The 24,265-nt window shown below is 42.5% G+C and overlaps 1 long non-coding RNA gene across 1 annotated transcript; it reads left to right on the top strand.

The window, feature by feature from the left end:
- The first annotated feature begins 606 nt into the window (after positions 1–606).
- Positions 607–23,867, top strand: LOC134348970 (uncharacterized). Its single transcript, XR_010018544.1, has 3 exons — positions 607–643; positions 23,491–23,531; positions 23,633–23,867. It is a non-coding gene; the product is annotated as an uncharacterized LOC134348970 (long non-coding RNA).
- The last annotated feature ends 398 nt before the right edge of the window (positions 23,868–24,265 follow it).

Raw genomic sequence — 24,265 nt, 5'->3', positions numbered from 1 at the left:
GGGCTGATGCATACTTTGCAAGGACAAACAAGGACATCTCAGGCAAGAGAAAATAAGGATACCTCAATATTCCCCATCTATCCAGGATATCACGGAGTGGTCAAGCTGTCACATATCCCAACCTCCTTTGGGAGTGTGATCTTTTATGCAATGCTTTGACACGGGGTCATATGAGGCAGTCAGTGCCCCACTCAGAAATAAAGTATTTTTTTTATTTCCATGGCAGAGAAATGAATTACCTTGAATGACTGGGTAATCCACCGTGAGATGACAAATTATTAATTAACTAGCTGATCTCAATTGCATCCAAAAGGTTTCCAACCCCTGTGCATTGCAGTCATTGGCAAGCATAGAAAGCATTTGCTTTACAAATTTCCACTGTCCTGAGCCAAAACATACAATATAATGTCTGGTACAAAGAGCCTGTTCAAGTTAGTTTCTTCTTGTGTATCACTTTTATTGCTGGCTTCTCAGACCTTCAGTCATCATACCTAGCTCTTCAGTGGCCCAGAGCTATTGGGGCTCTGGCTATTTATTAATCTGGAGCCTGGAGGTACAGTTCCTGTGAGTTTTCCGTCCATTTTTGCTTTGACCACAGGCCAGTGTGGCATCAGCAGATCTCAGAGGATGAAGTCTGGATAAGGTGAGCAGGAAAAAAGAATTTTAGAATCTCCCTACCTCTGAATTATTCATTGAGAGAAAAATGCTGATGAACTGAGTGAGGATGTGATTCATCACCTCTACAATACTGTCCACAGCTGAGTAGCTTGGCATCATCCAACCCCCTGGCCCTCATGGCAGCAATAATTGTTGGTCCATGATCAAAAGGCAGCTGAGATCATTATTGTTGTTGGGTGAGAATGTCTCATATATGACGATTAATCTTTCTGTCTTAATCTTTTCATTGTCAAAGAATCTCACTTTTCTAATTGCAATTACGTGAGAAACAGATATACTAGTGCACTCATACTGCCCTTTGTGGCTTCTTCACCAGTCAATGTGACGACAACTGAGCTTTTGCATCAATGATACTTGTCAACACTATTATCACAGATCTTCATTCCCTTCCTGCCCAAAATTCTCCCTGTTGCAGCCTTGAAAATGTTTAGTGACTGAACATTTACAGCCCTCAAGTATAAATATTTACAGCCACTGGATTGAAAAGATTTCACTTCATCTATATCCCAAAATACTATCAATTTATCCTATCACACTGAGCACAGGGGCCCCCAGGGCTGTGTGCTCAGTCCACTGCTGTTCACTCTGCTGACCCACGACTGTGCTGCAACACACAGCTCGAACCACATCATCAAGTTCGCAGATGACACGACCGTGGAGGGTCTCATCAGCAAGAATGATGAGTCAGCATACAGAGAGGAGGTGCAGCGGCTAATGGACTGGTGCAGAGCCAACAACCTGTCTCTGAATATGAACAAAACAAAAGAGATGGTTGTTGACTTCAGGAGGACACGGAACGACCACTCTCCACTGAACATCGATGACTCCTCCATAGAGATCGTTAAGAGCACCAAATTTCTTGGTGTTCACCTGTCGGAGAATCTCACCTGGTCCCTCAACACCCGCTCCATAGCAAAGAAAGCCCAGCAGCATCTCTGCTTTCTGCAAAGGCTGAGAAAAATCTATCTCCCACCACCACCCCCCATCCTCACCACATTCTACAGAGGTTGTATTGAGAGCATCCTGAGCAGCTGCATCACTGCCTGGTTCAGAAATTGCACCATCTTGAATTGCAAGACCCTGCAGCGGATAGTGAGGTCAGCTGAGAAGATCATTGGGATCTCTCTTCCTGCCATTAGAGACATTTACACCACACGCTGCATCCGTAAAGCAAACAGCATTATGAAGGACCCCACGCACCCCTCATACAAACTCTTCTCCCTCCTGCCATCTGGCAAAAGGCACCGAAGCATTTGGGCTCTCACGACCAGACTATGTAACAGTTTCTTCCCCCAAGTCATCAGACTCCTCAATACCCAGAGCCTGGACTGGCACCAACCTACTTCCCTCTACTGTGCATATTGTCCTGTTTATTATTTATTGTAATGCCTGCACTGTTTTGTGCACTTTATGCAGTCCTGAGTAGGTCTGTAGTCTAGTGTAGTTTTTGTGTTGTTTTACGTAGTTCAGTGTAGTTTTTGTATTGTTCATGTAGCACCATGGTCCTGAAAAATGTTGGCTCGATTTTACTGTGTACTGTACCAGCAGTTATGGTCGAAATGACAATAAAAAGTGACTTACTTGACAATGGCCATGACCCCTAATATAAACTCGTCAAGAAGTAGAACCAAACTCTTAACACATAACCTCTAAAACCCCCTGGCATTAATTAGATCACAACTCATTTCTCTAAACTCCAAAGAACCTAAGCCCTTTTTGCACATTATGTCCTTATTGGAAAACCCTAACACACAAGGAATCATGTTCATTCTGCTGTTCTGAGGCAGATGGATTTTCCTTTCATAAAAACTAAATCTGTGCATAGTGTTACTGTTATGGTTACAATAGTGTGCTACATAATCCTAACATATTGCCAAATAATTACTGTAAAGACATAGGTTTTTAACTATCAATTGCTTATTTGTATTTTAACTTTCTATGATGCACATACAAAAACACCAAATCCTTCTTAATCCCAGCCTTTACTCATCCCACTTTTAAAATTTGTCCTATTTTTCCACTTTCCCTACCAAGCCGGATGACCTACAGTGCCACATGCATCAGCTGTCTTTTTTTGTCTTGTCCCTAACTTTTCATCTTCTCTTCATGGCTGACTTTCCCACCTCAGTGTTTTATCATCTACAATTCCGGAAAGGATGATTTATCCTTTCACTCTGTTAATTGAATATTGTATGGCTATGGTACGGATGCCTGAAGGCATACACTCAGTGACTAGGGAACAGCTTCTTTCCCACTGCCATCTGATTTCTGAATGGACACTGAAACCGTGAACGCTACCTCACTAGTCACTACTGTTTTATTTCTGGTTTTGCACTACTTACTTAACTATTTGATATATATATATAATTACTGTAATTCATAGTTTTGCTCCTCTATTATTATGTATTGCATTGTACTGCTGCCACAAAATTACCAAATTTCATGACATATACCAATGATATTAAACCCGATTATGATTTTATTCGCAGTTAGTTACCATGATCCTAATCTTGCGATTATTTACCATGCCCCTAATCTTGTGAAACAACCTCACCTCTTGTGCCTCTTTAGAAACCAAACATATTACATCAACTGATTCACCCAGATCTACTTTGCAACTACATCCTCATGAAACTCCAATGAATTGACAAACACCTTTACCCTTCATGAAGTGTGTAATTGACATGGAGCATCATGTTTTTAATTAGACTCTACGTTTTTGCTGCATGTCAACTTAAGCAGTTCATCGATCCCTGCTTGTTCTCAGCTTTTTTTCCTGGGACACAAAGGTTGAACACATCTCCTGGGGTGTGTCATTGATGAAGTTCTGAAAGACTGCTGGAGCATTAACTAAACCGAATTGCATCACCACGTGTTCATAATGTATGTTGGAAGTGCTGAGAGCCGTCTCCATTCATCTCTCACTCGGATCTGGATCAGGTTGCAGGCATTGTATTTGTTACCTTCCAATCAACAGGAACGTTCTCTTTCGTGCTTTTTTTCAGAAGTTTTTTTTTAAACTTTGCTTGATCTCCAGGCTCATTACCCTTTTTTTGGTAATTGTCCTTAAATCATTATTCAGCCAGAATTTCTAAATGAAGTTTAAAAGAAACATGTATATATTTTTACATATATATTAAAGGCCAACTACTTGTGAAGAGAATATTAAGGAACTAATTAACAGGAAAACTGCAGATATATGTAACTGACCTAAAATCACTTAAGATAAAAGTAAGCATTAAAGAGTGGGTGAAATATTTGTTTAGGAGAGGAAGGAGGCATTGCCAATTTTGGTTCTGGGGAACAAGATGAGCTAAGTAGAGTGGAAAAACATATAGGGCTCAGTGCCCGAAGTTTTATGGAAGAAAATATGGACTGCTCTCAAGCTGTACAGTCAGCTGAAGAAGGATTGATTTCAATAGGATGAGAATACTGTCTTACCAAAGGCTGGCATGCAAAACCTCAATTGACAATTGGGTAGTTTTAATAGAGGAGGTAGCCTTGGTACATTCCCATCAGGAGAAAAGAGAAGCCAATTAAAACTAGAGAGCTTTGAAAATAAAGAAGGAAATCAGTGCATATGATAGGTGTCAGTTTGATGGCACACACAAGAACAGGACTGATTAATAGAAAGATCAGTGTGGAACCAAAAGAAAAATGAAGGGAAAGGGTAGAAGAAAAGAAAGACAAAGGATATAACAAGAAATCAAAAATTCATTTCTTGGTGTAAATAGCAAATGTGTGGGAAGGTTAGAGATTATTCAATCAGGAACCAACGCTAGGGGTGGCTTGGTAGCATAGTGGTTAGCACAACGCTTTACAGTACCAGTGACTCAAGGTTCAATTCCCGCCACTGTCTGTAAGGAGTTTGTATGTTCTCCCCGTGACTGTGAGGGTTTCCTCCAGGTGCTCCCACATTCCAAAGATATACCAGTTGCTAGGTTAATTGGTCATTGTAAATTGTCCCGTGATTAGGCCAGGGTTAAATCAGGGGTGGCTGGGCACTGCAGATCAAAGGGCCGGAAGGGCCTATTCTGTGCTGTATTTTGAAATAAATTATAATTTAGAATCACTCATATGGCATGATGCGTGTTGGAGTTGGCCTCCAACTACAACTATGTGATTGTTGGAGAGTTGAATGAACCATTGGTTCAACTTCAAGTAATCTGCTGTGTACCTCAGGATTCACAATATCCCCTGCACAACCACAGGTAGAACACAGAAGGTGTTCAGAACCACTTATTTTATAAACTGGTGATGGTGATCAGAAAGCACATGAGAAACAGAAGGGGTAAAACCAGATTTTATGTCGAAAAGGGAGATCTCCCCATCTGCTGTCTGCATTGGGGTCATTGAGCAGACTGGTAGAGGTGACTTGCTAGAAGTGTACAAGATGATAAGAAGCATAGACTCAGTGGTCAGCAAGATGCATAATTTTTAGGTGATTAGGCTAGTGTTAAATAGATAAGTTGAAAGGTGGTGCAGCTCGTTGGCCCAGAAGGCCTGTTCCACGCTGTATCTCTAAATTAATTAATCAGCGAAAAGCTGTAAATTCTAAAAGTCATCAGAATAAATTTACTAAAATGTTTACAGAGGGAGTTCTATTTCATAGTTAGGGTTGAAGATCTGGGATTGTTCACTTTGGAACAGGGAAGGTTGAGAGTGAACTTCACAGAGGTATTTAGAATAATCAGTGTAAAGTCAGACTTGACAGAGAGAAACCTTTCCTATTGGTGGAATGGTGAAGAACCAGGAGATATAGAATTAAGATGATTATGGACAAGGAATAAGAGCAGGATTGGCCGATTGGCCCATCGAGGCTGCTCTGCCATTTCGTAAGATCATGGCTGAACAGGCCATGGAATTATCTCCACCTACTGCTTTTATTCCCGTAGCCCTTAACTGTGTCTTGAATATACAGGATGAGGTAGCCTCTACTGCTTCCTAGGGCAGAGAATTCCACAGATTCACTACTTCCTGGGAAAAGAAGTTTCTCTTGATTTCCACTCTAAATCTACTTCCCTGAATCTTGAGAATATGCCCCTAGTTCTAGTTTCACATACCAGTGAAAACACTTCCCTGACTCTATCTTATCTATCCCTTTCATAACTTTATATGTTTCTATATCACCTCTCACTCTTCTGAATTTCAGCGAGAATAGTCCCAGGCAACTCTTCCTCTCCTCATAACGTTACTTCCTTAGCTCCAGAATTAACCTGGTGAACTTCTTCTGTCCCACCTCCAAAGCCAGTATGCTTTCTCAAGTACGTAGACCAGAACTGCATGTTGTACTCGAGGTATCTTGTACTGTTGCAGCATTACTTCCCTACTCTAAGATTCAGTCCCTCGAGAAATGAAGAACAAAATTCCATTCATGTTCTCAGAAAAACATTGTTAGGTATTTTTTCTCCAGTTTTGTATAATTCTTTGAGTTACATGTTTGTCTGGAACCATGAAAAAAGGCTGCTTTCACCCACGTGGCTTGTGTGATTGAAGCATTAAAGCTGCATGGAGACAGCGCCAGAAGCACGCAGTGTAACTGTTTGGATACATAGTATTGCTGATAACAGAAGATAATAGCTTATTGGAGTAATTTTATGCTTTGTATTATATTTTTGATAATTTAGAATTAAAGTGATATGCTCCACTGGAATAACAGAAATGATAATTAAACTAAAAAAGGCCTGAACATTAAATGAGTGACGGTATAAATAAGAAAAGAATTGAACTTGATTTAATGCACACCTCATTCCCTATTGTTATACAGTTAACTGGATGTACTATAATTAGTTTTGATTCACCGTAAAATTACTGAAGGGGTAAATAGTACAGCATATATGTTTCATACACTGTTTCCCCTTTTCAGGGGAACGACAAAATTCTATTTCTTCCTCATAACCTGTTGCATCTGCAAACCAACCTTCTGTGATTCATGTATCTGCACTTTTAAATTGCTCTGCACAACAGTGTGCTGCAATCTTTCACCATTGAAATAACAACCTGATCTTCTATTTTTCCTTCTAAGGTGGAGAACCTCACGTTTACCAACATTCTGCTCCATCTTCCAGACCTTTACCCACTCAACCTGTTGAAATTTCACTGTAGACTTTCCTTGTCAGAAATGGTTAGAATCTGCAATTCTTTGCGAGGTGGGAAATGGAGACAGGTTATATCAGGGGATTCAGAATGGAAGGAGATGGATACTTGAAATAAGACAGAATGAAAGGCTGTGGATGTAGGGCTGGATTTCTCTTGAAGATTCTGCAGATGCAGGAAATCCTGAGCAACACACACAAAATGCTGGAGGAAACCAGCAGGTCAGGCAGTATCTATGGAAATGAATAAACATCAACATTTCAAACAGGAAAGCATGGGGGAAAATGCCAGAATAAAAAGGTGGGGGCAGGGGAAAGGAGAACCAACTAAAAGATGAATCCAGGTGGGAGGAAAAGGTGAAGGGCTGGAGAAGTACCTTTCTCACCCATCTGTCTTCACCTATCACTGTAGTAAGTCCTCCTTTCCCTCTCCCCCATTCCACACACCTATTTATTCTAACATCTTCCCCTTACCTTCTCAGTCCTGAAGAAAGGTCTTGGTCCAAAACATCGACCATTTATCCTTCCCCATAGATGCTGCCTGACCTGCTGATTTCCTCCATTATTTTGTGTGTGTTGTTCTGGATTTCTCTTGTATAGATCTAGTACAGAGTCAATGCCTTCTGTTGGTAAAGGGATGTTTACACAATCAAAGCAGCTGTGCAGGGTGACTCTGTAGTTAAGAAGGCGTATGGTGTATTGGCCTTCATCAATCATGGAATTTAATTTAGAAGCCTAGAGGTAATGTTGTAGCTATATAGGACCCTGGTCAGACCACACTTGGAGAACTGTGCTCAGCTCTGGTCGCCTCACTACAGGAAGGATGTGGAAGCCATAGAAAGAGTGCAGAGGAGATTTACAAGGATGTTGCCTGGATTGGGGAGCATGCCTTATGAGAATAGGTTGAGTGAACTCAGCCTTTTCTCCTTGGAGCGACCGAGGATAAGAGGTGAACTGATAGAGGTGTATAAGATGATGAGAGGTATTTATCATGTGGATAGTCAGAGGCTTTTTCCCAGGGTTGAATTGGTTGCCACAAGAGGACACAGGTTTAAGGTGCTGGGGAGTAGGTACAGAGGTAAGTTTTTCACTCAGAGAGTGGTGAGTGCATGGAATGAGCTGCCAGCAACAGTGGTGGAGGCGGATATGACAGGGTCTTTTAAGAGACTTTTAGATAGGTACATGGACCTTAGTAAAATAGAGGGCTATAGGTAAGCCTAGTAATTTCTAAGGTAGGGACATGTTCAGCACAACTCTGTGGGCCGAAAGGCCTGTATTGTGCTGTAGGTTTTCAATGTTCTATGTTTCTATGTTCTAAGTATAAATCATTTAAACACTTCACATTGCTTCTCACCACTGTACCTTTTCATCTAATTTCCTGTGTGTCTCAGCCAAATTGTTTTCATTCCTCTGTAACTGGCTTTGAATAAATTTAAGTTTCATTGCTAAACACAATATTGCCCGTATTAATATGAATTTCTATATTATGTTCCCTCTCCATTGGCCAGTCTTTTCCTAAGATGAATTAACCTGAACTCATTACACGATATTAGATCCATAATAACCAGTCCTTCAGTCCTCAATGAATTACTGAAGAAAGGAACAAAAATTCATGAACTCTTTCTCAAAACTAGGTAATCTTTATCAATTTTTCCAGTCTATCTGGAAATATTGTTCCTCATGAATATTATATAACTTTAGTTAACTATGATATACTTGGTCAAGCACTAAAACTGCCATTAATGACCACAGAAACAGCCTCATGGTATATTTTTGCCCTTGTTAATTCTGACCTACAGCCACATTAATTGTGGGCCAGATTCATTGTTTACCATGATTTTGTTTCAGTCTTAGTACTGAGAGTTACTTATCTCCCTGCTGCTATTGGCTAATTTCCCTAAAAGTGCCATACCGTGGAAGAATTAGGTCTCTACTCTTGTAACCATGCAATCACATTGCATTAAATGCTTCTAAATTAAACTTTGGGTTATCTGACTGTCCGATTCGTTCATCTTTTCATATTCATTTAAAATGATAAATCTTTGCTGGCAAGGCTAATCTTTACTGTCCATTGAGAGGTATCGTTCCCACTGTGCTGCTGAGCAGCGTGTTGCAGAACTATATTTCCAGATCAGACACCGAGGGGCCTCCAGGGGACCAGGGATTGTCTCTTCCCATTTGTCCTTCACAGAATTTGAAGTTTTTCAGTCTGGGAGCAGCCCAGTTAATATTTGAACACAGAACATAGAAAGGTGCAACACATGGACAGGGCCTTTGGCAAAAAAAATGCTGAGTCAATATAATTAAACTAGTAATTAAAAGCCTAACTAAATTAATCCCTTCTGCCTATACAAGTCCATATTCCATACAATTCCTGCATATTCATCAACTTGTCTGTCTACTGCCTCTATCATATTTGGCTTCACCAGGACCCCTGCCATGCCTTCCAGGCACTCACCATTCTGTGTGCAAAAACATGCCCCATATATCTCGTTTCAACTTATCCTCTCTCACCTTAAATGCCTGTTCTCTAGAATTAGACATTTCAAACCTGGGAAAAGGATATCAGGTGTCCACTCTATGCTTCTCTTCATCTTCTTAGTTTATATCAGGTCACCCCTAAGCCTCCACAGCTCCAAAGGAAACAACTCAGGTATGTCCAGCCTCTCCTTGTAGCCCGTGCTCCCTAATCCAGAAGCATCCCGGTAAACCTCTTCTGCACCCTCACTCAAATCTCCTTTCTGTAACAGAGCAAAATTCCAGGTGCAGTCTAACAGTTTCATAAAGTTGCAACATAACTTCCTGACTCTTGAACTCAGTGGCTTGACTAATAAAGTCAAGTGTGTTATATGGCTTTTTTACGACCCTACCAACTTGTGCAGCAATCTTCTGGGAGCTTTGAATGAGTCCCCAAAATTCCTCAGTGCTGAAGTACACTACATCCATGGCATGCTGGTGATGGAGAGAAAGAATGCTTATAATGGTGGATGGGGATCCAATAAAGTGTTCTAATTTGTCTAGGATAAGCATTAGAAATCTGGAATAATGTTGCAATGACATTTACTCCAATAAGTTAAGAGTGTTCATCACATTCCCACAGATAACCCACAGATAGTGGAAAGGCTTTGAGGAGTCTGTGATTCTGATCTATTCTTGTGTTTATGTAACTGCTTTACTAAAGTTTATGGTCAATAGTAAACCATAGAATATTCACAGTGGGATACTCATTTAAAGTAATACCATTGACACATGATTAAACTCACTGTTGTTCAAGCTAGACTTTGCCATGTTAGACCATAAGACATACTGTCGAATTATGCCATTTGGTCAATCAAGTCCGCTCTGCCGTTCTGTCATGGTTGATTTATTATTGCACTTAACACTATTTTTCCTACCTTCTCTCTGCAACCTTTGGTGCCTGACTAATCAAGAAACTATCAAACCCCGCTCTAAATATACCCAATTACTTGGCCTCAACAGCCATCTGTGGCAATGAATTCCACAGGTTCACTCCCCTCTGGCTAAAGAAATTTCTCCTCATCTCTGTTCTAAATAGACAACCCTCTATTCTGAGGCTGTGCCCTCTGATCCTAGACTCCCTGACTATAGGAAACAACCTCTCCATATCCACTCTATCTAGACCTTTCAATATTTGATAGATTTCAATGAGATCCTCCCTTATTGTACTAAACTCCAGTGAGTACAGGCCTAGAGCCAGAAAATGCAATTCATTAACCCTTTCATCCCAGAATCATTTTCATGAATCTACTCTGGACTTGGGCCCTCTCCAATGTCAGCACATCTTTTCTTAGATAAGGGGCCCAAACTGCTCACAATACTCCAAGTGCAGTCTGACCAAATGACCTATAAAGCCTCAGCATCACATCCATGTTCTTATATTCTAGTCCTCTTGAAATGAATGCTAACATTGCATTTACCTTCCTTACCACCCACTTAATCTGCAAATTGACCTTTAGGGAATCCTTCACAAGGACTCCCAAGTCCCGTTGCACCTCTGATTTCTGAATTTTCTCCCTGTTTACAAAATAGTCTGAACTTTTATGCCGTCTACCAAAGGGCATGACCATATACTTCTCTACTCTATATTCCATCTGCCACTTCTTTGGCCATCTCCTAATCTGCCTAAGTCCCTCTCCAGAGGCCCTGCTTTCTCAACACTACCTGCCCCTCCATCTTCTTTGCATGATCTGCAGATTTCGTCACAAAGCCATCAATTCCATCATCAAAATCATTGACCTACAGTATAATGTGAAAAGAAGCAGTCCTAACACAGACCCCCGTGGAACACCAGTAGCCACCGGCAACCAACCAGAAAAGGCCCCCTTTATTCCCCACTTTGCCCCCTGCCACTCAGTCAATCTCCTATCCATTCTAGTATTGTTCCTGTAATACCATTTGCTCTTATTTTGCTTATCAGCTTCATGTGTGGCACCTTGTCAAGGCCTTCATAGAATCCACTTATGTGACGTCCGCTGACTCCCCTTTTCCTAAAAGTACTGAAAGTACTAAGTATGTTTAGTTTACTCACTAAAACTGTTTCCTTGATGGCTACAGAGAGTTAAAGAGAGAGGGAAAGGGATTGATGGGATTGCTGTGTTGGAGCAAGCATGCACACATTGGAATTAATGGGCTTCTGCAGAATTACTAAGAAAGTATTCCAATTACTTCGGCAGCAAGAACACACCCTTGATTCCCAACATTTTTCACATTAAACTGTGTAAAGGAAACTGATTAAACTGAATAATAGCTTTTGTATTGTTATGAATGGCACACAGATGACCACCAATTCAATTAAGAATTGCAAAAATGCCACCTCTGCAGACAGTGTTGATATTGCTCTGACGCAGGGAAATAGGTTGTCTTAAGTAAATCTTCCAGCTCTGAGTCAGTGCTGACGTTCAAGATCAACCAGAATCATTATGACTAAGTGTGACACATTGCTATTTGTTGTGCATGAATTGACTGCTTTGTATCCCACATCCTCATTTCAAGTGCACTTCATTGGTCATGGAATGGTTTATAATATTCAGAAGATATGAAAGTCAATTTTAAACTCTCTTTTGTATTTACAGACTATGTGACTAACTTCCCACATTTCCTGAAGATGCATGAATTTTTTTTTCCTGATTCTAGTTTAATAATCTTCAATGTGTTTTTGTTTGCAAGCAATTTCTAACTACACCACAAAAGCCCACTGACTTGTCACTCCTGGAGTCTAGTCTCACTGCTGTTCAATGGAGTAATTTGATTTTTTGCATACATTCTGTTTTAACTTGGCGAGACGGTAGGGAAATGTCATTTCCCTGCCGCAGATGATGGAAGTCTGAAATAAAAACACTGACTAATGGAAATAACTCAGCAGGTTAGTCAGCATCTGTCAAGAGAAACAGTTTAGATCTTTGACTTGAACATAGAGCAGTTCAGTACACTGCCCCTTGGCCCACGATGTTGTGCCAACACTATATCTACTCTGAGATCAATCTGACCCTCGCTTCCACATACCCCTCCATTTTCTTTCATCCTTGTGCCTATTTAAAAGTCTCTTAAATGTCCATAATATATCTGCCTCTACAACTATGCATCGGCAGTATGTACCATTCACTTATCGCTCTCAGTGAAGAGAAATAACCCTGCACCATCCCCCTTATACTTATCTCCATTCAACTTAAAAGTATGTCCTTTCATATTAGCCATTACCACCCTGGGAAGACATCTTTGGCTGTCCACTCTGCCTATGCCTCATCATCTTTTACACCTCTATCAAGTCCCTCTTATCCTCCTTCACTCAAAGAGAAAAGCCCTAGCTTGCTTAACCTTTCCTTATAAGACATATTCTCTAATCCATGCAGCATCCTGGTGAATCTCTGTCTAAAGCTTCCACATCCTTTCTATAAAGAGGTGACCAGAACTGAACACAATAATCTAAGTGTGGTCTAATCAGTGTCTTACAGAGCTGCAATATTACAATCCCCGTCTAATTAAGGTCAACACACCATATATCTTCTTAACCACCCTACCAACTTGCTGGGCAACTTGGAGGACTCTACAGAAATGGACCCCAAGATCCCTCTGTTCCCCCACAGCGCTAAGAATCTTGCCATGAACCATGTACTCTGCTTCCATTGAACATTCCAATGTGTATCACTTCACAGTTTTCTGTATTGATTGCCATCTGCCACTTCTCAACCAGTTCTGCAGCCTTTCAACATGAGGTTGTAATCTACAACAAACCTCCATACTATCTACAACACCGGTAATCTCCATTTATCTGCAAACTTACTAACTCACCCCTCCATTTCCGCATCTAAGTCTTTTATAAAAAATCACGAAGAGTAGGGTTCCCTGAAAAGATCCCTGTTGTACACCACTTGTTGTAGACGTCCAGGCAGAATATGCTCCATCTACTACCACCTTCAGCCTTCTATCAGCAAGAAAAATTCCGAATCAATGCCGCCAAGTTTCCCTGGATTCCATCCCTCCTGACTTTCTGAATCAACCTATCATGGAACACCTTGCTGAATGCCTTTTGAAAATCCACATACACCACACCTACCATCCAACCCTAATCAGATGATGCTTCTCTGAATGTCTTGTCTCTAAGAATCTTCTTCAATACTTTGTCCATAAATGATTTAAAACTCACTAGTCTTAATTCCCAGGGCTATCCCTATTAACTTTCTTGAACAAAAGAATAGTATTTGAGGTGCTTCAATCTTCTGGTACTAATCCTGTGGCAAGTGAGGATACAAAGATTGGCAGTGGCACAGCAATCTCTTTCCTCATTTCCCATAGTAACCTGAAGTATATTCTATCCAGCCCCAGGGACTTATCGATCGTAATGTTTTTCAAAAGTTCTAACACATCTTCTTTCTTATCCTCAATATATTCCAGCATATTAGTGTGCTCTACATTGGCCACACTGTCCTCAATGTCACTCTCACTGGTGAATACTGAAGCAAAATAGTTACTAAGGGCATCCTCTATCTTCTCTATTCCAGACACCTTTCCTCTTTTATTACTGATCTGTACTGCCCTCACCCTCCTGTTCTCATGTACATGTAGAACGTCTTGAGGTTTTCCTTAATCCTAATTGTCAAGGCCTTCTTATGTCCTTTTCTAACTCTCTTAAGTCCTTTCTTAAGTTCTTTCCCAGCTGTCACTTCTAACTCTCAAGAGCTCCGTCCGATCTTTGCTTCCTAAACCTTAAGTATACTTTCTTCCCCTTCTTGACGAAGGGTTGCACCTCTCTTGTTAAATGATGGAAGCTTGGATCTTTCAAGCAAACAATACTTCCCTGCCTCAAAGCCTATTCTGAACCCAATGCAAGTGCTCTCTAAGCAAACTCCACTTTTCTGTCATACATGTCAGTCAGAACATCTGTTCTGTATTCATGCTCCCAAGTTCCTGCCTAATAAGTCACCTTCTCACAATTAAATGATTTTCCATTACTTTTGTTCTTATCCTTGTCAAAGGCAATGCTAAAGGTCAGGGAGTTGAGGTTACTGTCTCTAAAATGCTTGCCCACAAAAAGATGTCACCTGACAAGGTTCATTGCTTAGTACTAAATTTAATGGAAATATCTATAGGAAACAGCTCGATTACATCCTCGTAAGAACAAAATGGCGTAATTGTGTGATCAACACAGAAGTCTACAGCACCTTCAACTCGGTCAGTTCTGACCGCAGAGTAGTGTCAATGCAAGTGAGACTGAGCCTGCGGCAACCCAAAGCCACAGGTCCCAAGGAGAAGATAGACTGGAAGGCATTCTCCTCACAACCTATTCTTCAAGCCCAGTACACAGTGGAGGTAAGAAATCGCTTTGGCCCACTGAAAAGGGGGGAGGAAGAGACTGCAACCAACGGCTATCAATGGCTCATAGACACACACACAGATGCAATGAAGGGATTGCCTACTGTGAAACGAATCAAGAAGAGCTGGATCTTGAAACATCCTGACGTCGTCGCAGCAAGAAGTGTGGTCAATGGGATACCACCAGATGTCCTGAAGGACTGTGATCTGGATGACATCTTGCAGGACATATCTAATACGGCATTGATGAAAGGTGACAAACCAGAACAGTGGTCACTCTCAAACATTATCCCAGTCCCCAAGTCTGGATCCCTCACAAAGACAGATAACTACCGCAGTATCAGCTTGACCTGCATCTTAACTAAGTTATACAATCGGATGATCTTGAACAGGATTCGCACCACCATTGACCCTAAGCTAAGATTCAATCAGAACGGTTTTCGGCAGAAGTGCACAACAGTAATGCAAATACTTGCTCTCTGTAGGATCATCGAGGAAGTCAAGAAGAACAACCTACCAGCCATGCTTACTTACATCGATTTTCACAAAGCTTTTGACTCTATTCACAGAGTTAAAATGCTAAAGATCCTGAAAGCTTACGGAGAGCCAGACCATCTACTGGGAGCAATAGAGTCCAGCTACACCAAAACCATGGCGGAAGTTGTATCACCAGATGGAGAAACAGCAGTGTTCGAGCTCTGAGCTGGTGTGCTGCAAGGAGACACTCTGGCACCCTACATCTTTATAATCATCCTTGATTACGCTCTGCGTCAAGCTACCAAAGATCATGACTAGCTTGGTATTACCATAAAACCAAGACGAACCAAAAGGGTCCGAGCAGTTACGCTCACAGATCTCGATTTTGCAGATGACATAGTCCTGCTTTCTGACCAGATGGAGGAAGCACAGCAGCTACTGACAAAAGTGGAAATTGAGTGCAATAAAGTTGGACTTCACCTAAACGCTAAAAAGACAGAGTACATGGCGTTTAACTGCGACAAAGGTACTCTCAAGACCGTAAAGAATGATACCATTAAGAAAGTCTTTGACTACAAGTACCTCGGGTCAAGAATGATGAGTTCGGAAAAGGACATAAAGATATGGAAGGCGCTGGCGTGGAGGGCTATGAACAACGTGAAGGAAATCTGGAAGTCGAACCTGACCAGAGGGCTTAAAAAGAGGATTTTCATAGCAGTCATAGAGTCCATTCTCACATACGGATGTGAGACGTGGACACTCACCAAGACGATGCAAAAGTCTCTAGATGGTTGCTATACACGAATGCTCCGGATGGCTCTTGACGTGTGTTGACAACAGCACATGATGAACGTCAAGCTCTATAACAACCTACCAATGCTCACCACTAAAATCGAGGCGAGAAGACTGCAACTAGCGGGACACTGTCTACGCCACATTGAGCTACCTGCTAGCCTAGGCATCATATGGGAGTCCAAGTATGGGAGGATGAACCCTGGGTGCCCTCCCAAGACTATGGTCAACACACTCCTAGAAGCAGCGGTGCGGCTAATGTAGATGAATTGAACACACTGATGAGGGAGAGGGAGAAGTGGAGAGTCCGTCATCGTGCCCGACGCTGGCCCCCTAGGCCTGAGTCGACGTAGTAGTAGTAGATCTAGTGTGGCCTTTCCTTTAGTCAGCCCAACTATATATCATCTCAGAAATCTTTACTGGACACACCTAACTAATTTTTCCCCAGCTAATGTCATGGTCCGGATTGGGGTCCCTTTAAATTTACCTTGTTTATGTTACGATCCGGACCATTAATTCCCTGTTTTCCTGTGTCCCTCGGCTTTGGTGATTAGAGGCAATTAACGCTTGGCTGAACTGGTAGTTTATAGTCTCCGGCTTTCAGCCGTTCGGTGGGGGAGCATCTGCAAAGTCATCAAAGGTACGGCGTGCCGATGTCATCTGGCCGGAGCAAGCCTAGTCTGTGCCGAAGCGAGTGCCGGTAATTCGCCCTTCCTCACCGGAGCAACTCTGTCCAGTTACCTCGCCAAAGTGAGCCTGCAAAGTTTCCTCACTGAGGTGGGTCCATCAGTTAACCCGCAGGAGAGAATCAGGAGCCGCTGCCTACTGTTCCTGGGCCAAGTCTAGAGCTCGTCACTACTCAGAGGTTCCAAGTACCACGCCCTGGCTCCGGCGGCATCCAAGTACCATGTCCAAGTCCTGGGTCCGGAGGCATCCAAGTACCAGGTCAAGTCCTGTCCCTGGCGGCATCCGAGTACCAAGTCAAGTCCTGGCCCTGGTAGCTTCTGAGCACCTAATCAAGTCCTGGCCCTGGCAGCTTCTGAGCACCTAGTCAAGTCCTGGCCCTGGCAGTCTGTGATTCCTGTCCCCGCCCCCCTTTTCCGAATCCCTTCTCTGCCCCTCTTGCCTCTAGCCCTCGTCTGCAGCCCTCGCCTGCACTTCGGTCTAGTTCTATTGCCGGAGCTAGATAGGTACTGTCTGGTGTGCTTTCGTGTTGGTCTTGTCTTGTCTTGTCCTCGCCTCCGTGGGGTAAGTCAGGCTGTCTTGCCATTGCCCTGCGGGGGGTCATGAGTCCCGGCCCTATGTCCTGCACCCAAGGGGGGTCCCAGCTCTCTGCTCTGTGTGTGAGTCCCGGCCCTGTGTCCTGTTCCCAAGGAGGGGTCCCAACTCTGTGTTCTGTGTATGTGTCCATGGTTCCATGCACCTGCTCTCCCGAGACCGAGGCTCTGTTTTCCATGTTCCTCCTCTCCCTAGCCCATGTCATGTCCATGCCTGGTTCTGGGGTCCGAGCCCAAGGCAAGACCCAGGTACTGGGTCCTTGCCCAGTCTCGGGCTCGGAGTCCATACCGTAGCCTCTTCATGTCTCCTCTAGTTCTGGGAGCCGATTCCGAGTCCTAGCCCAGACTCTTGGTCCCAGCATAGTTGTAGTCCTTGTCCAGTTCCCTACTCCTGCTCCTGCCTAGCTCTCCTGGTATCGGACAATAAACTAAATCTAAGTAACCTCACAAGATGTGTCTTGCATTTGGGTCCACCCTTGCTCCTAATGCCCCCCACCCATTGTGACAGCTAAACCTTTGCACTAAGGAGGCACCAGTCAATATTACGAAAGTTGAAGTCATCCATGATAACAACCCGGTGTACCTTTGCACCTTTCCAAAATCTGCCTACTGATCTTCTCCTCAGTGTCCCTGTTGCTATTGGGGATCTATAAAATACCCTATAGTATTGGGTTGATTGATCCTGTCCTGCTTCTGACTCTCACCCACACTGATTCAGCAGGTAATCCCTCCACAACATCCTCCCTTTCAGCAGTTGTGATAATATCCCTGACTTGTAATGCTATTCCCTCACCTCTTTTATCTCCCTTCCTGTATCTTTGGAAACATCTAAACCCAGGAACATATAGCAGCCATTTGACAGCCAAGTCTTTGTAATTGCCTTAACATCATATTTCCATGTGACTGATCCATGGTTTTAGTTCATCAGCTTTATTCCTGATACTTCTCACGTTAAAATAGTCATATTTCAATCTATCCAACTGACTTCATTTATGTCCTATCCACTGCCTATCATTCCTCACAGTCACTCTACACATTCATCTACCTTAACATCAACTGCTCCATCATCTGACCTATCGCCTATCACTCTAGTTTCCTGCCAACTTAGTTTCAAACCTCCCCAATGGCTAAAGCAAACCTGTCCACAAGAACATTGCTCCATTTTGAGTTCAGGTGTAACCTGCCCATTTTGTACAGGTCATAACTTCCCCAGAAGAGATCCCAATTTAATCTACAGATCTGAAACTCCTGAAATCTGTAATTTCTGGATAGATGGCACACACCCTTGAAGTCCTGCTCATCAATGCAAGTTCAAATTTATTGTCATTGGCATGTATAAAGGCCTTAAAAATTAGCTTTTTGCAGCAGCAGCAGCATTACAAACATAGGCAAACATAAAGTAACATAAACATAAATTAAAATAGATACATTAACATAGCAGCATTAGTGTCAAGCTGAGAGAGGGAGAAAATGACTGGTGTTTTTCATGCCATTTGAAGAATGTGATAGCAGTAGGAAGAAGCTACAGTTTGAATCTTGAACAATGGGTCTTCAGGCTCGGGTACATCCCCTCTGATGGAAGCATTGTGAAGACGGCATTGACTAGATGGATGTGCCTTCCTAAGACATCACCTATGGTAGTTGTCCTCTAGGGTGGGAGAGCTGTACCTGTGATAGCTTCTCCCATAGAACAGCGGTATAATATAATTTCCATTTGTCAATTTATTTTTAAATAGCATAATATGGATTTTATTCAAATAAGATCATTCCCAACTCCTTATCTTCGCTCTTTGGGACCTCATCCCTTTTCCTAGCTGTGTCGCTGGTACCAATTTGTACCATAACTTCTGGCTGCACTTCCTTCTCCTTAAGAATGCTATGGACTGAATCTGAGACATCCCTGATCCTGGCCCCTCCAGGCAGCAAACATTCCTAGAGCCACTTTCATATTCACAGAATCTCCTGTCTGTTCCCCTAACTACTGAATTCCCAATCACGACAGCTCTCTTTTTCTGCACCCCTCTCCCACCCCTCTGCTTTCCTTCTAAGCCACAGTCAAAAGTCTGGTCACTCCAGCTTTTCCTTGATAGGTCATTTGCCCCCCCACCCACCTTTCCAAACTGCATCCAAAGCAGTATATTTGTTATTCAGGAGAACAGCAATATGGGTACTCCTCACTATCTGCCTATTCCTTTTCCCTCTCTTGACAGTCACCAAGCTGCATGCCTCCTGCAGGTAGAACCAGAAAACTGAGGAAATAGGATATAGCTTACTTTGCAGTTCCTTCATCCTGTCACAGATATTCCCTTCCTTTTCCCCCATTGCTCGCACTTCCCCACAAGTTATAAACTGCTTGTTTCCTAGTTTTATCTAGTTCTTATGAAAGGTTGTTGATTTAAACCATCAACTCTTTCTCTGCCATAGACGCTGACTGACCTTTCATTAGCATTTTCTGTTTCAATTTTGAAAGCATGAATTGCCACTCATGCTCTTTTTAGCTGTTTCCTACAGATTCCATCATCTTTATTGAGGAATTTCTCCTTTATATTCCTAAACGTCTTGGTTTGCTTTTCTTTAATGCCCGGGGCAATTCCTCATTATGGAATCCCCAGTGCATTAAAGGAAAGCTCTATGCATAAAAACAGTACAGCACAGAATGGGTCCATTGGCACACAATATTGACCCAACTTTTTAACCTGCTCCAGGATTAATCTAACCCTTCCCTCCAATGTATAATCTCTATTTTTCTTTCATCCATGTGCTTATCTAAGAGTTATTTAAATAACCACTGCCCTCAAATGCAACAGCTTCCACTACCACTCCTGATGTTGCATTCCAGGCACTCTGTGTAGAGAGTAACTATCTCTAACGAATGCAAGTTCAACAATTCTATTCAAAGAGGAGACAGTTTACCTTAAAGGTCAAGGGTCTGAGGGTTATGGAAAATGAGCACAGCAAAGATCAGGGTCAGATCAGCCATGATCATGACCTGAGCACCAAGGTAACGTAGTGGTTAGCACGACGCTATTACAGCTCGGGGCATCAGAGTTCAGAGTTCAGTTCTTGTAAGGAGTTTGTGCGTTCTCCCATGTATGAGTGGATTTCCTCCGGCTGCTCTGGTTTCCTCCCACAGACTGAAGATGTACCGGTTGGTAGGTTCATTGGTCATTGTGAATTGTCCTGTGAATAGGACAGGGTTAAATAGGTGGTGTGGCTCATTGGGCCGGAATACCCTGTATCTCTAAAAAATAAATAATAGTTAAACATCAAATAGCAAGCAGGCTTGAGGGGCTAAGTAGCCTACTCCTGCCCTTATCTCATTCTGTGAATAAATAAGGCTGGAAGACAAAGAATAGAAATATTTGAAACTGGATGGTTTGAAACTAAATCAGGTATATAACCACAAAGCAAAACAATTTTAATAGTAATGATTTTCATAAATACAGCCTACTTTAAACTCCATTACGTGTTCACAGAAATATGGTGTCACACATCCTTTTATGTAACTGGAATCAATATTTCCATTAAAGACACATTATACTTTTCAAGACTCATCATCCAAGCCAGTTTCTTGTTGTTGAGGAAGGAAACCTTGAGCAGTGAATAGCTGACCTCCTGATTATTTGTCCATCTAAACAGAAGGATTAGAACTACAGACTACTGCTGACTGCTGCCAGGCTATTGGCTCTTACGAGTGCCACTCCTCTGTGCCATTACAACTTCTCAGCCTCTTCTCTATCCTAACATGAGTAATGATAACAATCTTGTGAATATATAATAGCACACACAAAATGCTGGAGAAAATCAGCAGGTCAGGCAGCATCAATGGGGAGGAATTAACAGTCGACACTTTAGGCCAAGACTCTTCATCAGCACTGGAAAGGAATGCAGAAGAAGCCAGGAGGTGAGGGGTGGGAAGGAGTACGAGCTGGCAGGTGATAGGTGAAGCCAGGTGAGAGGAAAGGTCAGTGAGTGGAGGAGGGGAGATTAAATGACATTAAATGGGAGGTGATAGGTGGAAAAGGTAAAGGGTTGAAGAAGGAATCTGATGGGAGAGGAGAGTGAACCATAGGAGAAAAGAAAGAAGGAGGGGCACCAGATGTGATAGACAGGTAAGGAGACAGGATAACATGGGAGTCAGAATGGGGAATAGAAAAAGAGAGAAGCGGGAAGGGGGAGAAGTGACTGGAAACTCTATCCCTGTTATGGCAGCTGGAAGATGGAGTGAGGGCAGATGTTTTGGAAATGGAGGAGCATCTCCCTTTTGCTGCCTGCTATTGGGGACTTGGGAGTCGATCGGGACTTGAGACTTTTTTTTACCGTGCCGGTGGTCTGTTCTTTATCAAATTATGATATTGCTTTGCACTGCTGCAACTATATATTATAATTATGTGGTTCTGTCAGTGTTAGTCTTTGGTTTGTTCTGTTTTCTGTGATATCACTCTGGAGGAACATTGTAGCATTTCTTAATGCATGTATGCATTTCTAAATGACAATAAAAGAGGACTGAGTGTTCTCATAATCTAAATCTAAATCTAAATCAATGGTAGAGAAAGGGAAATCCCATTCATTGATGGAGGAGGACATCTCAGATGTTCTAGATTAGAACATCTACAACATTTGCCATAACGGGGATAGATTTCCTCTCGTCCTTATCTACCACTTTACGAGCCTCTGTATCTAGTACACCATTCTTCACAACTTCCACCATTTCCAACTGCATTCTACTTCTAAGCACATCTTTAACTCCCTTCTCCACCCCACTCTCGACTTTCTGCAGGAACCATGCTCTCCTTGACTCTCTTGTCCAGAATCAAACTTAGGTTTAAAATGACTGTCATACGTTGTGAAATTTGTTGCTTTGCAGCAGCAGTACAATGCAATACATAATAATAGAAACTGTGAATTACAATAATATAAGAAAATCGTGCAAAAAAAGCAAAAAAAAACATGAAGTAGTGTACATAGGCTCATTGTCCATTCAGACTGAAAATGTCTTTGAACACTCGCACCAATTGGTTGGCACAGGTTTTCAGTGCCCTACCAGGTACACCATCAGGGCCTGACACATTGCAAGCATTCACCCTCTTGAAAGATGCCCTGACATAGGCCTCCAAGACAGAGATCGCAGGGTCACCAGATGATGCAGGGATTTGCGCACATCATTATATTCTCCCCTTCAAAGTGTGCATAATAGGCATTTAGCTCAACTGGGAGGGAAGCATCGCAGCCATTCATGATGTTAAGTTTCACCTTGTAGGATGTAATGGTCTGAAAATTCTGCCAGAGCTACCTCTAACTTCAGACAGAATTGTTTTATTTTCCACTCTTAAACTACTCTTCCATAGGTTGTTCCTGGACTTCATGGATAATTCTGGTCTTGAATGCCACATATCTAGCCCTCACAAACATGAGAAAATCTGCAGATTCTGTAAATCCTAGCAACACACACAAAATGCTGGAGAAACTCAGCAGGCCAGGCAGCATCTATGGAAAAGAGTAAACAGTCAACGTTTCAGACCGAGGCCTTCACCCCCACCTTCTTACCCTGACTTCTCATCTTGTATTCCAGTCCTGATGAAGGGTTTCAACTAACCTCTTTCCCCTCTCCCTACCTTTTCATTCTGGTACCTTACCCCTTCCTTCTCAATCCTGAAGAAAGGTCTCGGCCCAAAACGTCGACTTCTTATTCATCCACAGACATCTTGATGAAGTCAGTGACAACTGTAGCATATTTATTCAGATCCAATGATGAATCTCCAAATATTGTCCAGTCCACTGACTCAAGACAATCATGAAAGCGCCTCTTTGTCTCCCTTAACCTTACCTTCATGGTCTTCAGCACTGGTCTGCGATCTTCAGTCTGTTTGTATGCTGGGAGCAGATGTACACCCTGGTGATCAGACTTTCCAAAGATGGCAAATTAAGCATTCTTGATAGTTGTGTAACAATGGTCAAACGTGTTGGCTCCTCTGGTTTCACAGATAATATGTTGTTGGTAGTCGATCAGAGAGCCCTTTAAGCTGACCTGGTTGAACCCTCTGCAATGATAGGGAGGGCATCAGGGTGTGCTGTGTTGTGACAGCTGATCATGACACTCAGCCAAGATCATGGCACTACCTGACATTGGCCAGGGGTGGAATATACACTGCTACTGCATGAGGGAAAAAAACTCCCTTGGCATATGAAATGGATGACATTTGACCACTAGATATTTCAGGTCTAGGGAGTAGGACTGAAGGACTGAGTTAGAACTGCCTCATCTGTGCACCACGATGAGTTAATCATGAAGTATACTCCACTTCCTCAACCTTTAATACTCAACTGTTTTGTCTTTGCAGTGTATATTGAAGCTCTCAGGCTGCTGCGCTGTGTCCAAATGGTGAGACTGAGCCACGTTTCCATGAAGCAAAGTACACAACAGTCCCTGATGTCCCTCTGGTACTGTAATCTTGCACTGATATCTCCATTTTTATTTTCCAGAGACTATACATTGTCCTGCAGGAAAACAGGGAGTTGGGTGTCTGAGGCTCTACTTTTCAATCATAGCACAGACCAGCATGTTTTCCATGTTTCCTTTTTCTTAAAGGGGAAATGCACTCACAACCTGAGTCTGCAGTCTGGGGTCCACCAATTTTGAGGATCAACTGATTTTTTAAGCATCTTAAAACAAACTGCTTACTGAAATATCCATGGCTGTTATTGTGGATTTCAGCTGTAGTAGTCATAAATGGGAATATTTAGTGACTCCCTTTGGAATTGCATGCAAATAGTCGTCACTTATTGGCGCCATTCATCCCACCTCAGTGAGCTCCTGGCACTATCCTTGTAAGTGGTACAAGTGCTACACCTGCCCATTCACCTCCTCCCTCAACACCATTCAGAGCCCCAAACAATCCTTTTAGGTGAGGCAACACTTTACTTGCAAACCTGTCAAGTTATCTACTGTATCCCGTGGTCCTGGTGCAGACTGTGCTACATTCAGGTGCAGTGGCCTCTCGGGCAATCAAGGGTGTTTTTTTTCTTTGTTGAATGCCTTTTTTACTATAGCAAGACAACGCTAGACTCCTAGACTTTTGGATACAGTAGGTCTACCGCATCAATGAACTACTACTG

This window comes from Mobula hypostoma, chromosome 7 (genome assembly GCF_963921235.1).
Source record: "Mobula hypostoma chromosome 7, sMobHyp1.1, whole genome shotgun sequence".
NCBI lineage: Eukaryota > Metazoa > Chordata > Chondrichthyes > Myliobatiformes > Myliobatidae > Mobula > Mobula hypostoma.
This window is presented reverse-complemented; position numbering and strand designations above follow the sequence as displayed.